Raw genomic sequence first — 15376 nt, forward strand, 5'->3', positions numbered from 1 at the left:
AAAGACAGTTTCAGTCACTCCATTTTTCTTATGCAAGCCCTAGTTAAACTTGTTGGGCCAAATTATTCCCTCTCTGAATTTTCCAAGGGCAGCAAAAAAGATCATCTCTCTGATTCAGAACTATCTCTAGAAAAGTTTAGAGCAATGCCTGGGTTGAAATGTAGATGTTTTATATAAGTTTATAAACTGCTGATCATTAGAGCCTAAGTTCAGACATCAAGCAAGTAAAAGGACCTTGGCCTTCATCCTTCCACAGGGTAGGATGTGGCTGCTAAGCATGAGCCACACACTGCAACTCTCTAGTTCCACAGAAATGGCTTTAAAAGGATCTTTTTTATTTTTTTTTCCCAAGAAACTAAAAACCTGTGTGACATTAAAAAAAATCAATCTTTAGCTGTCTTTATACTGTAGGTGTACCTTTACGTTCTGAACTTGTCTAAAACTCACGTCTTCTCTCAATATCTTGAATGTTGATTCAATTATTTCTAAGTACCTAAGAACAAAATTTGTGATTCGCAATAATGCCGAGAAATACCTGCCTGTTTCTTACCATTTTTTTTCTGTCACCATGCTCTCTTCAAGCTTAGAATACCTTGTGCTCTCTTAGGTAAAAGAGATAGCAGTTTATGAAATTTTTTGCAAAAGGGAAATCTGTACATGCCTCAGTTGTCTGGTTCAGCTTGGCTCTTCAAAATATGTTGTCTTTCAAGACAAGAATAATACATAATAATAATAATAATAATAATAGTTGCTTTAATCAGGGAATGCTGAGCTGCTAGTGGATGGAGCTATGTATTTTCTGTTCTCTCAGAGTAGTATTGTCTTTTGTTACTATTTACTTTTTGTGTTGCATTAAGTTATTTGTTAAAGGTACAAAACTCTTTGTTTGTGTGGGATGAGTAATTTACTAATTTTCTTTATCTGAAAAATTTCTTAAATGAAAGAGTTGTCAAGCATTGGAATGGATTGCCCAGGGTGGTGGTGGAGTCACCATCCCTGGAAGTGTTCGAGAAATGACTGGACGTGGCACTTAGTGTTATGGTTTAGTTGACATGGTGGTGTTTGGTCCAAGGTTGGACTCGGTGATCTTTGAGGTCTCCTCCAACCTTAATAATTCTATGATTCTATGAAATCTGAAATCTCTTGCTGTCTGGAACTGAGATGGTCCCCAAAAGACAAGATGTGCTCTAAATATCACCTTTTTAATGTTCAAGTAGAAAATATATTATAATTTAATTTTGGAAAAAAAACATATTCACATCCTAACATGTGGCCTGAAAATCTCTGCGTTTTTATGAAGATTCCTGACAAATTTCAGTTTACCTTTTTAGATTTTAATTTTTTTTTTTTGACATGACCAGCATGTACAGATTTGTAAGTCTCCTGTATTGAGGCTGTCAACCACTTGAGAAGTGTAACTTCCTGTGTGCCTGCAGAGTCCTCTATATCTTTTCACATCTTTTTTCCCTTTCCCAAAGCTTTGTCAAACCTTTTTCATTAATCTGTAGTAGTTTTCCTACGTCTTTTAATGTTTTATAAGTCTGTTTAATCAGTCCATTTTACAGCAGTTTAAAAGTAATTTGAATGATATATTGTCCAATAGTCATAGCTTGCCTCAACACTAACAGGATAAACAGATCTATAGATCTTTCTACATCACTACCTATTTATTCTTTTCTCAAACTTGACTTTAGTCAAGTGTGATAGACTTTATTTATTTCCCTATATCTGAGCAGAAGTGCCATGTACCTCTACTTGGTTAACAAGTCTGTGTGACTGCAGAGCTCTTCAGTCATGCTTTGAGTGTGTTTATCTTCAGGCTTTTCATTTCACATTATCTTTTCATACACATTAAAGGTGGATCTAGAGACCACTGAGCTAAATCTGAGGCTTTGCACTGACTTTTGTGAGCCTCATTTCTGTCTCCATGGGAACACCCAAACTTTTATATGAAAAACATAAGCTGGAAATACCTTTGTCTGTTATCTGTTAAGTAAATTCATAATTAGCATTTACTATTTAAAGTAAAAACATGTAATCCTGACATCTAGTGAATATGATGTCCAAACAACAGAACCTTTTATTAAGCTAACTCTTGCCATACAGAATAGTTGATTCTTGCCCTTCAGACAAGCTCTCTTAAACTTGTAAATTGGTTCTAATTCTCCATGCAGCTTCCTGCACCATAGTAATATATTTTATGAAGGTATGTTTTCTTCCCCATAGACTGCTGGAACTAAATGCAGCAACATTAACCCATCATTACGCATTTCAAAACCTGTCAAATTCATGTACCATTTGAAAGGGAGACTTTTCCCAGTTCATATATACTGAAGGAGTTCATATTTGTTCTGCAAGTCATTTCTCACTTCTGGAATTCATTCCCTGCTGTGTGCAAAGGTTGTGTTAGGTTTCTGCATGTGGTTTTGGATTTACGGCTGCAGTGGTATTGTTAGTCACAGGCAGCAAGTGTGAGATGGAAAAAGGAGTTAGGAATAGTTGGCAGTTCCCTGAGAAGCTACATTAAATCTTCAGATATTAATCAGTTCAATGAGGAGGAAGAATAGGAAGTGCTATATGAAAAAGTTTAGCTGAAAGCAAATTCTAAATCTAATAAAAGTGGATGTGGAAATTTGGTCAAGTTTTTAAGGATGAAGTGTAAAGAATTACACTTAAGAATGAGAGAAAAAAATCAGAAAACCCGAGACATACAAAGATAAGCAAACCAAGAACATGCAGTATAAAATACATATTATATAAGTTTCATATAATATTCTGAGTTTGAAGAGACCCATAAGAATCAACAAGTCCAAGTCTTACATGATTGGCTGACACAAGGACGAAAACCATGTCCTTGGTGTTAACACCATGCTCCAAACAACTAAGCTAATTTCAGGGTACAACAACAAAAAACATTCCACAGGAAAGGTGTGGACAGATGAAACTTAAAATATGGAAATATTTAAAGCCTTCTTAGCTCCATTTCTCAGATTATCACTTGATGAACTGCTATTTAGACAGGCAATAACTGGATGAAAGTTCAGGTTAGACCAGTTGAAAAACAGATGGGAGAAGACTTAAAGCAATTTAACAAATTATCTGGATCAGAACACCTGTGCTAGGATATTGTAGGAACTGTCTGAATCAATCATGAGTCACTATTAATCTTTGTGTGTTTGTGGAGGGCAAGGAAAATTCTGAAGGAATGAAAACTTGCTACCTATCTTTCTCTTATTAGGAATAGAAGGTTTTTATTCTTTATTCTGAATAAGAAAAAACCAAGACCTCCAAATATTAATTTTTATTCTCTCTGGATAGGACAAAAAGCAATGGGCTTTCAGCGTAGTGAGGCAAGTTTTGATGAGACAGTAAAACATAAGAAAAGTTTCCTAAACCTTTATAAGGTTAAAGGGGTACTTATTCATAGAAACAGGTTGCTTAGAGAGGTTTTGAGAGCACAGTTTTGGTGCATGGTTAAGACTAAGTTAGACAAGCATCTGTCAGGAACAGTATAGGCACGTTTGACCCAGTTTAAAGGCAAGAAATGGATTACATTGCCTCTCAAGGATTCTTTCAGGTTAAATACCTGATTTTTTTACAATGTCATTATTAAAAAATATCTATTTTGAGTGTCCTTATTCTGTTATTTACCAATAGAAATCCTTGCAGCTGGACTCTGCTGTGTTTTCATATATGATATTTCCTATTTTAAAACCAGACCTTTTAAAAATGACCATTTTTTGTGTTTTTCCCCTTGAAATGTATGAAACATACCAAAACATTGTGGGAAAGCCTCCTCTGAATGACTAAAATTGAAGAACATTAGAAAGAATTCATGTGGAACTACCCAAAATATACAGGGGAAAAAAAATCTTATAGAAACATGTTACTAGGCAGAAAAGATTTATAAAACATGTACAAACAATAAAAATCAGTAGTGAAAACAGGTCAACAATTAAAAGTATGTTTTCAATAGATAAACAGTGCAAGTACTTTAACCTACTGCAGTGTCTCTGCCTGAGTCTGTAAAATGAACATGGACAGTATAGTGTGTTAGGAAGGACGAGCCAGTAACACCCTGACCTGCTCTGCTCAACAGCTTTCCAGGTTGCACAACTATCTCTTCTCATTCCCCTTTCTTAAGCCCTCAGTACATCATAAGTGTTACTCTAACACCCACTCTGCCAAGGAAATGAACGTCAGTGTATGCTCAACTAGACAAATGGTATAAGGTCTCAAATTATATGTGTGCAAAACAACCCAAATAGAGATTATGGAAGTTATGAAGACCTGGGTTAGAGTTCTTAATCCAGTCTCTATGCTGTCACCTGTGGGGACACCCCTCTGCTACCCACTGGGAGAAAGAGGCAGCAGGCAGCATCCTGGTGACTGGAGAGTCATAGGACTTCCTGTGCTACTGAGCTGCCTAACAGGGCACAGACCATGTGATGGCCAGAAAGGTAGGGTCTCTCTTTCTCCTTTGTTGATTATTGCAAAATTATACAAGGCCTCAAGCTTTCATATTTTTTCAATATATTAATGCTCCAATGCTTTCCAAGAGAACGATGAATTCCTGTGTAGTCTATTTATTAGACTGTTTATAGTAGAATGCTGATTTTAGTTACTTTTTGTGGACCTAGAAATACGAATTTCCTGGGAGTCTGTAGGTCATAGGAAGAAAATTACTGCATTAACCACACAGTGTAAATGACGACTGCAGAGGGCTGCACAATTTCTGTGATTAATAGCAGTCCTTGTGCTGTGGGAGACCCAGATCAGAAATTATTTTTCCATTGTGTTAACTACAAAATTACCAAATCTTCATATAAAAAGATGGTTTTCATTCTGAAGGGTTTATAATCTATGCTTTAAGCCTGTGGAAAGACTCAACAAGTCGTTGGTGGACAGGGTAACACAGATAATCATGTGCAACTAACCTGACAGCGGTGGTCACAGATCGTCTCCTGCCCTCTCAGCTTTTGCTTAACCATGGGCTATGGTTGCTTTTAACAAGAGGTCTCAAATTTTCTTATCCCTCAGGCATTCTCCTTTCTTCAGAGGTATCTTCAGAGCCTTTAGCTTCCTTTATGGACCTTTCCATTTCTTCCTAAGTCTTTTTCATACCTCTCTGCAGCCTTTTTACTATTTTCTTCTGATACTCATATTCTTTTTAGTTTTGGTTTGCCAAAGTAAATTACACTGCATTTCAAAAAGCAGTTACAGGTAATAATCCCAACTAACCTCTCTTTATGCACCCTCTCTTTTTGGTTTGTAACATGCTTGCTTTAGGTGGCTACCTCTTATTTTTCTAAGTTTATGATTCTTATGGCAGAGACTGGGATTTTTTGCAGCAGCTGGTAAAATAGGGTTTAAATCTGTTGGCACCTAGATGCCTGTTGTAGACCCTTCTCAAACGGTACTAAAAATAGAATAATTAGAAAGAATAGAATAACTTTTGTTTTTGAATACACAAAAATCAAACTATCTGAAAACTTACTGCAAAAGAATACGGGGTTTTCTTTGAGGGGGAAGTAAAGGGAGTATTCTAATATTGCTTGATATTGGCTAGCAATTTTGAGAGTTTTCCCCAGCATTATAAACTAGTATTTTATGCTTGACTATACAAAAAATTGATCAATAATTTTAGTTTCATTTACGATATAAAAGACTGAAGAATGGAGAGTTTGAATTCCAGTTTGAATTGCATGGATAAAAGTAAGACCAGTCTGAAACTTTTCTCAATGCTGAATTTAATTCACTTTGAGTGAGTCTTACTCAAGCAACACTTAAAGGATTCACGCCATGCAGTTCAGGTAATATATTTTGGCTACGTCGAAGGTGTACTTACGTGAAACAATAGTCACCATCCCTGGAGGTATTTAAAAGATATGTAGATGTAGCACTTGGGGACATGGTTTAGTGGTGGGTTTGACAGTGCTGGATTAAGGGTTGGACTTGATGACCTTGAATTACCTAAATGATCAAATGATCTAAAATGATCTAAACAATTCTATGATACTATGATTCTATGTGAGAGCTTATTTTTCCCCTTTAGTTTAAATTCTATCTAAGCAACACCTAACTAAAAAATTTATGTCTTAGAAACATTCTTATACTCTGGAAACACTGTTGCAATTGCACCATTATTATAATCCAAAATATGAAAACTTTCAGGACACAAAACAATTAGTAAGGGCCTTTGTACAATTTTGTTAGGATCATTCTGCTTTTATTTAGAGTCTGGACCAATCTTCCTTCCTTCCCTCCTTCCTGCCTTCCTTCCTGCCTGCCTGCCTTCCTGCCTGCCTTCCTTCCTTCCTTTCTGCCTGCCTTCCTTCCTGCCTGCCTGCCTACCTTCCTTCCTTTCTACCTTTCTGCCTTCCTTCCTTTCTACCTTCCTACCTGCCTGCCTGCCTCCCTCCCTCTTTACCTCCTTCTTTCCTTCCTTATTTCCCTCCTTCTTTCTGGTTAAATTAGTTAATTTCCCACATATTCCTCACTGCAAGAATATTAAATATAACATGGGGATGATCAAAGCAGTTAAAGTTTAGATATTGCATTTCCTCGTCAGCAATTTATAGCAAAACAGATATGTATGCAAATTACATATATCTTAATTCCAGAGATCACTATCTCAGTCAATTACTTTAAAATAACTTATATCTTTGAAATATAAAATGTGATGAAGAAGCTTTAATGTTGGATAAGGAAGGTGTCAGTAACTACTGAACCAAGGGCAAGACTGAAACATATGGTCACATTTTCTCAGCTTTCATTGACCTCATGGGAGCTCTCAGTAAAAAATCAATGACAGGGTCTTTGATGTAAAAGAGTAAGAACTATGTGCATGTGTCTAAAAAGTAATAAGACACGTGTCTTGTATTATAGATGATTTGCTTTTTGGGTAAATATATTCTGATGGGTATGAATACCAGTGTTTTCTCTACCCGAAAAAAAAGGCAATAACATTTTAACTGCAAATGCATCAAAAGTCAAAAGGAACCCCATGCTTCTACACAGAAAAGCACAGAAACTGAAGCATCAAGTCCATGATATAGTTGATTTTCCTGTTTCTTTGCTCACTTACACCAATTTCGTTGTAGAGCTATCTCTGTAGAAGCCCCTTGTATTTTTGTACTTGCACTTCTGCCTTCCTCAAAAGTTAGTGCAACCTCCACTACTTTCAAGAGACAGTGTCTCCTAAAGAGACCTGTCAGAAAAGGTACTCAGCAGCCTTGACAAATAACTGTCAAGACTTTGATTTCACAGAGTGGAATAATTTGTGGTCTTAACCTTTCATTCTGCAAGTCCTGTTGCCTGAGTTGTCCTCTGTCCACAGTTGTTAAGCACGTATATTTAACACATAATTCCTCAAGTGGCAGATGGTGTGGTAAAACCATGCTGAGCACTAGCTACTTTCAGAGATCCTGTAAATGATTGCAGTCTTGCAGTAACTTTTTTATCCTCTCCTTGAGGGACAGGGCAGTTCTGCAACCAATACCATTGGCTGAGAAGGGGTACTAGACTATTCCCAGCAAAATAAACCTTTTCACCCAGTGGGCAGGAAGAATTCAGTGTAAGCAGCATGATTTCACTGTGGAAACAGCTGTGTCTGTGTAAGAGTAAGCCTATTTGCATGGATCTATATGCCAAGTATTCAGGCTGACGGCATAATGTAGATGCATCATGAGCCTAACAGTTTCTTTCTTTTTAATTATTTCTAAGTCCCTAGTTTCTATGTCCTTTAAATTCGGTGCCATCTTTTCCCTGTTGTCCTAGTTAGAACAGCTGGACCGATTCATCATTGGATGGGTGTAGCCCAAAACTGTGTATTCTATAGCCCTCCATGCCATTTCCCAGAAACTGTTGTCAGTAGAGGCCTGCGAGGTGCCCCCCCCCCCCCCCCCCCCCATGCTCCTGTCCTCATGCCCTTTTGTGGAATTCCCTGACTGAGCACCCTCACACCCTTTTATGGAATTCCCCACTCTGAGGGAAGGACTGAACATCCTTTTATGGAATTCCCCACTCTGGGGGAGGGGCTAAGCATTGCTGCCTGAGCTGGAGAATATATAAACCTGGAGTTTCAGAACCTTACCACTCTCTCCACTCGTGGGATCCAGAGGAGGACTGCAGGTCATCGCTCTCAGCTCATCGTCCTCAACCAGACTGCAGCTCATCACTCTCAACCAGACTGCAGCTCATCGCTCTTGGCCAGACTGCAGCTCACCACCACCCTCAGCTGGACTACAATCACCACTTTTAGCTGGACTGCAGCAGCTCTCCCACCAGCAGGTTTTTCCCCTCTCCCTTTGCTTTGGACTCAGGGGGGGGCCCAGGGAGCACTGTTTTGTTTGTGCCCTGGGGTGCCAGGTTGTACATTTGGGTTTTGTGGGTTGATACCAATTGCTTGTCTGTGTAGTTGTGCTTATTGTATTATTTTATTAAATTGTTATTCTGACTTACAATCTCTCTTTTGAGTTGAGTTCATTTCCCCTGCTGGTTAACTTTTAAACCAGCACACCTGTCCTCTCCCTTGCTTTGTTATCATAATCACAGCTGGTTCAACAACAAAATATTTAACATCTTTAATTTCTGCTGGACTCTGAAAATATTGATTTAACATGTGCCTTGATATGTTTCTTTTCTTGTTCAGGGTTTATTGGAAAGCAAACATGCATTTTTTTGTTCTCCATATATGAGACCTTGACAGGATACATAAACAACTGCTACTCTGTCTTTACTAAAAACAGAACAAAAGAATGTTGCCCAGATATATTTCAGTTATATCTCTACAACTGAGTACAATATCTTTCTCAAGCATTTCTATTTGTTGTCAAGATGGTGTGAACAGGAAATATTTTCCTTCATCATTTCTTCATATCTTCTCTTTTCATTTCTTGGATTACATTTAAAAGCAATTTGACAAGAACGTTCTCTCAAAAACTAGAATATTATTGTTACACCGTTGCTTTTAAAAACCACCAGGTTCTCATGAAAAAGAGAAAAATTTAGAATAACAGTCTGGTGTCCAAAGTAGGTCTTTTCACTGATATGTCATCAGCTGCTAGTTCAACAATGGTCAAAAAGGCTCCCAGAAAAAGGCTTTTTAATAGGAAAATTCCTATCCTAATAGAAAACACTTTTGAACAGTAAAAAGGCAGTGCCTGTTGATTTACACATGGCATATGTCCCTTGTCGACAGTATGAACAGAATTATTCCTCTACAGCATTAAGCGAACTAGTAAAGGGAGCAGTTTCAGTTTGCTGTGGTATGTATGCATCCTTCTAGTGTATCCATACCTTTGCTGTTTATCTTCATTTTTTTTCCTCAGTTTTGTTCTCAGTGAATTTATGCATGTACTCACGTGTTGTCATAATGGCTTTGTCTTGCCCACTCTTTTTTTTTCTCACATCTCTTGTATATCTGAAATAAGTTAAATATAAAAGGAGAGAGAAAACCTCTGTGGTAGATTTTCCTTCACGTTGTTTCAGAAGAGAGTAGTTCATTGCTATGCTAATGGAGAGCACATGACACAGCGTAACTTTTACAAAATATTCCTTGCAGACATCTATCATCTTTTATTGTTGAACACTCAATATTCTGCTCAGTGTAAGGATGTAGTTCACTCTGGGCAATAAGACACCAAGCTGCATGCCACGCTAATTGCATCAAACCTCTGCAGTGTTTAGACACGGTGGTGTGTGAATAGAGTCCACAGCCCATAAACCACTACTTCTGTGATGGGGGTGCTGGTAATAACATGCACTCAGCTGAGGAAGGTCAACTGTGAAATGAATTTATAAGAGAGATTGACAGGTTGCAAAATCACTGATTTAATTCCAACAGGACTGATTTGCTTACACTGTGTGTACGACATATGTTTATAGAATATATAATGTGTGTATTAAGGATATGAATATAATACTGCTCTACAGAATAGAAAAATTTCCATATTCTGTCCAGAAAGAACAATTTTGTAGTATTCACAAGGCCAGACTAGATGATCATAGTCATTCCACATGGCCTTAAAGTTTATGACTAGAAGTAGAATGGTCCACAAAACCTACTAACAACTAAGCTAGGCAGACCTTGTTTTCCTTCCAAACAGATGAAGATATGGAAAAAAATTATGAAAAATCCTCTTGAAACTACCTTTTCAAATGAAAGGATAATAATAATTCTGAACTAGCTAAGGGTGTTTTGTGGCTTGTTTAGTGCTTTCACTGCATATTCAAGGTGCTCCTATTAAAGACACTGCTATACACAAGTGCTGAGTATTGCTATTATTAATGAAGGACCATAATGGTACTAAATTTAGAGTTGTAGTTCAATATAGAGTTTAAACTCTTTATCTGGGTTATAGCCATGAGGGTCTGCTAGTAAGCAGTCCCTGTCAATTACTGACAATGATATATGTACGATAGTGCCTGCTTGTGTCTCATTATTTTGATTTGAAGACACCATAGCAGAATCATTCAGAATGCTAAAACCCCAAGAGAAGATAAACATGCTGATAACATGAGCATAAAGCTGTCAAAGGCAGAAAATCTTTAGTATTTCTCCAAGAAGGGCTTTTGCCAATCAACAAACTGAATGTGCCCTTTGAAAACTGTAACATATATTGTAATCTAAATCTTAAACATACGCGTCCTAGCAAAAAAACTCCATCACCCTATAAAAATACTAAAACCCCCACTTTCTATTCTTAGAACATATATATACAGTTATATATAAAACTTTTGTATGCTATATATTCAGAATAGACATTGTTTGAAAAATGTAAAAGTTAGCTTTCTTATGTCGGCATTTAAGGCTATCTAGAAATGTGGGGGCAACATTAAGAATTTTTGTTAGTTTTTAATGGGCTATTTAATAGACCACATATGTTCATTGCTTCTTTGGTCTTAACTCCAATGTGCAGAGCCCCTGGTACTGGTTTGGAGTATGAAATTTCCTTAGGGGGTGGAGAGGTAAGAAGGTCTTTAAGAAATATGGACAGCTGGCAGGCAGTGATGGCACAGTGTTCAGGATGGAATAAGAGCAGCAGGAAGGGGACACAGGCCCCATGGCTGCCACCATTGTGTCCAGTGTGGTGGCCCCACTACTCTACTTGGTGAGAAGAAGGTTCTGTTCAGGGAAAATCTGCCTGGTGGATGTAATTCTGTACAGCAATTCCTGTCCTGTAAGAGTCAGAGGACCTCCCATTTACCACAAACTGAGGGATATCTCAAGGTCTCTTCCATTTGTATTTTCTGCAGATTTACTCTAGAGTAGCTCATATGGATTTGGAAGGCTAATCAGAGAAATCTTGGAAATGTAGTTAGTGCTGACAGGTTGTCACCAGTGTTCTTCTTCCAAATACTTTCAAGTCAATCTTCTACTTAAAGTGGAGCTAAAATGACCCTCGTATGTGTTTATGAGAAATATTTAATGTGGTGGGGGCTAATGTACACCAGATGCAAAACATACTGCAAGGACAGCTTCTCCTGGAAAAACACTTAATGAATCCATGTTTAGTAGTTAAATACTTTTTGTGTTACATCAAGCTCTTATGTAAAGAAGAGAGACCTGCTCTTCCATCCTCTAATTTATCAGAGGAAAAGAAAATAAAAAAGTATTTGAATAACACACACCCCCTTCCTTAGTCAAGGTTAGACATGCTATTAAATCACTCATGTCCTCAAAAATCAGTATATGTATTTGACAATCCCTATTTTTCCCCATAAAAGAAACATTTTTGTTTTTATTTTTGGAATTCACCCTTTGACTTATTTAATAAAATATAAATAGGCACCAGTGTAGCGCAAACTCAGATCAAGAACAAAATGCTGTCACAAAAGTGATTTATTACACAGGAGCCTGCTGTTATCATTTCTTTACTCTGCAGGCTCATGTTGCTGAAAAAATGTGAGTCAAGCCTAACTCTTTGCAATCAAAAAATAGATGGTTGAATTATTTAACATATGAGAGACCGAAGTGACATGAACACAAAAGGCCAGCAAGTTTCTAGTCTCCAGAGACATTTGTAAATCCTGTATCCCTGAAAGTGATATACTATTTATCTAGGTCAGGCTGCCAAATGAAATACATATTTATATATCTTCCATTCCAGGCTAAACATCTTGTCAAAAATGTCATCAGGAAGTATGAACAAAAACATGGCGATAGTACCCATTAGCTTTGTGGTTACATTAAATTTTTCTCTCAAGGAAGTTTGTTTTCCATATCTACTAATGGGTAACTGGTGAGTGATTTCTCCCTGTCCTTATCTCCACCCACGAGTCTTTCATTGTATTTTCTCTCCCCTGCCTAGATGAGGAAGAGAGTAATAGAGCAGCTTTGGTGAGCACCCAGCATTCAGCCAGGGTCAACCCACCACAATAATACATTAAAATAAATATCTATATAAGGGAGGGGGGATTCAGGTTTTTTTGGTGTGAGGTCAGGCACAGACAGAAAGAAAAAGACAGTCCTGCAAAGAGGTGGAGTGCCCTACTCCTTAAGGAAACTTAGCATGTGATTTTGTGCACGTCTTGGCAGCCTCTGTCTCTCTTCTCAGGCTACAATTTGATCATTCTCCAACCTGCTTTTTCTCTGTTAGGATGAAGGTGATAAATGCCTCTGAAATGGCTATAAACCCTCCTCTGTCTCTGCAAAGCAAATAAGCCATGGCAGTGAGATGGTCCTCCAGAGGTTGGCCACAGTAGGCCTCAAGCCATCAGGGGTGCCTTTGCATGTAACAACAAATTTGCCTTCCTCTTCCCTCTCATAACTTTGTTATCCTAATGGTCACTGACCTGCAAAATCACCTAGAGATATGAAATGCCAAAAAGGAAGCAGGAAGAACTGTAAATTAGGGAAAAGACAAATTCTTAGGTGAGGGAATGGTACTGCCCTGGAGGGACAGAGTCTTTTGTGTTCTGCCACAAAACTCCTGGCCATTGTTTATCCACTGACTTTTCTCACATGGTCATTGTCTGGAAAGGCCTCATCCTTTGCTACCTGACTGAATACATTTAAGTCCAATGATCAGAGCTGCTGAGCACCCAAGCTTGCTGTTGAAGATATTAAAAGCCACACTTAAGATAAGCATACGGATTCTGGGAAATATATAAGGGTGTAAATAACGTATTTATCCACCTACATGGTGATCTTTGTGCCTTGGCTTCTTCGGAAGCCTAGAAGCAGGCACTTGTAGGACATTATCTTCTTGTAAAGCAAGTGTTTCAACTGGGTTTCAAGAATTGCTTCTTAAAACTCTCTTTATTCTCTTCACTGCTTTATAGAGAAGGTAGGTGGCCAGCTCAGGAACGAGTACCTACAGTGAGGGCACTGAAACCAGTTGTTGAAAAAAAGATGCAATATGAGAGGCCTGGGGCCTCACATCAAACAATGACACCAAATGTTTTAATTTATTTGAGTACTGTTTATTTTATTCACTAAATGTGAGAGAACCTATTAAAAACATCATGTCATGTGGTTGTGTAGTTATTAACTGTGTCATAGCAAATTTGCACAAAGTGATGGTGTCTGTAAAACCTTAATTCTACCATTTATTAACTCTTAAATCCTTGACTTTGCAACCCGACTGATTTCTCAGAAGAAATATCTGTGTAGTCTCAGGGTTTTAGAAGTCAGACTGAAATAACAAAAATTTTCTCGTGAGAAATGGTCTATTGACAGAACCAGAGCCTTCTATCACACAGATCTTCGTCACTTGAGCAACAGAAAAACTGATAGCAGTACCAGATTGTCATCACCTGTTTACCAGAAGTAAAGGAGAATGAAAAGTGCCCTTTCCAAGGTGCTTTATAACCTATGGTTGTTACTAGGTTTGGGATTTGAAATTATAGTCTGCATGTTGAACAGGAAGCTCCTTCAGCGGTTAGAATTTCTTCTATACATATCTTCTATATATACCTTCTATATATATTATGATCTTTTCCTTGTCTAATCTTAGCTAATCTCAGGCTTACCGGCTTCTCTTGGTTCTTTAGGCATTACTTGTCCTAACCTGGTCCTCCTATTTTGTCCTCATTGTACCTTCATCATAGATTTGCATCATACACTTGATGCACACATTTGCATCATACACCTGATGCATACGTTTGCATCATGTTCTCTTTGCTGCCTGGGTACCAGAGCTGAAAGTGTTAGAGACGGCTGAAGACCATGTCCTGAGTTTTGGTTCTTGTGAAAAAAACTCCATTGAGCTGTTTGTGTGATCTCTGTAAGGACGGGACATCTGTCATAGCAGCCAAACTCTGTGAGAAAACACAACATATTTGGCGGCTCATATCTTAAATTAATTTACATATCAAGCTTTTCAAGTTAGGTAAGAAACAGAGCCACTAGCTTTCTTGTGCATCCTAATCTGCTATAGCTCTGTGGGAAGAAACCCAATGCAGTGAAGGAAAGTGTTCACAGCCCTGTTTTGAAATAAGGCACAGGAAAACTCAACTTGTGCTAGACCACCCCAAATTCAGGAGTAATTCCTGAAAGCTTTGCTTTAAATATTTCTTGTGCTATGCTGCAAAAAGCAGCTGCCAAACCATTTGCAGGCTTGGTATTGAACAGTGAACTTAAGCTGGGAAGGGGTAGATCATTTAATAGTGGCACCACATAATCTGTTGCAACTGAAGTTCATAATTATTCTATTAATAAAGAGTTTGGCATTAAAATTTTGTGTAAATGAGGATAATTTATTAAGTGGGAAAAAGAAAGAAACTAAAGAAAACAGATTGTTCCAGAGAGCAAAAAAACTATATCACTGCAATTGTACATAATGAATGCAATTTATAAAACACTTTTAATTAAAAGTTTTCAACTTGAATTATTGCATTTGATTACAAAAATCATGTTATAGTAAGCCAAACTTCTGAGCTGATCTTTAGAATCTATTTAAGAGAAAATAACCATTATGTTTACTGCTCTTCTTTGTCATTAAGAAATTATTTATTTATAATTTACCAAAGTGGTGTAAGCACAACATTTGGGATCTGTGCTTTTGTTTGCCAGTGTTTCCTCTGAATTAATTTCCAGCTGCCTAGGCCTTTTAACAGTGGTAATTATTCTTCTTTATTGGACTGATGAATAATACTAATTCTTGCATACTGTTTTTTATAACAGACTTTGATAACTATCTCCTACCTTGGGAACATGTATTCTTACTGTCCTACTCTTCAAACATATGCTATACATTATCACATGATTAAAGACACATAAAAAAGGAGCATCTACTGCAATGAGATGTCTGATGTCTTTAGATGATTGTTTGCTTTGAGCATATTAGTGAAGAAGGTTGTCTCTGCTCTGTCCCACAAAACCTCTGGTTTGCATAACTGCATTCCCATCTTTTGAAAACATTGAGCAATT

Source organism: Corapipo altera, unplaced genomic scaffold, assembly GCF_003945725.1.
Source record: "Corapipo altera isolate COAL_440 unplaced genomic scaffold, ASM394572v1 2, whole genome shotgun sequence".
Taxonomy (NCBI): domain Eukaryota; kingdom Metazoa; phylum Chordata; class Aves; order Passeriformes; family Pipridae; genus Corapipo; species Corapipo altera.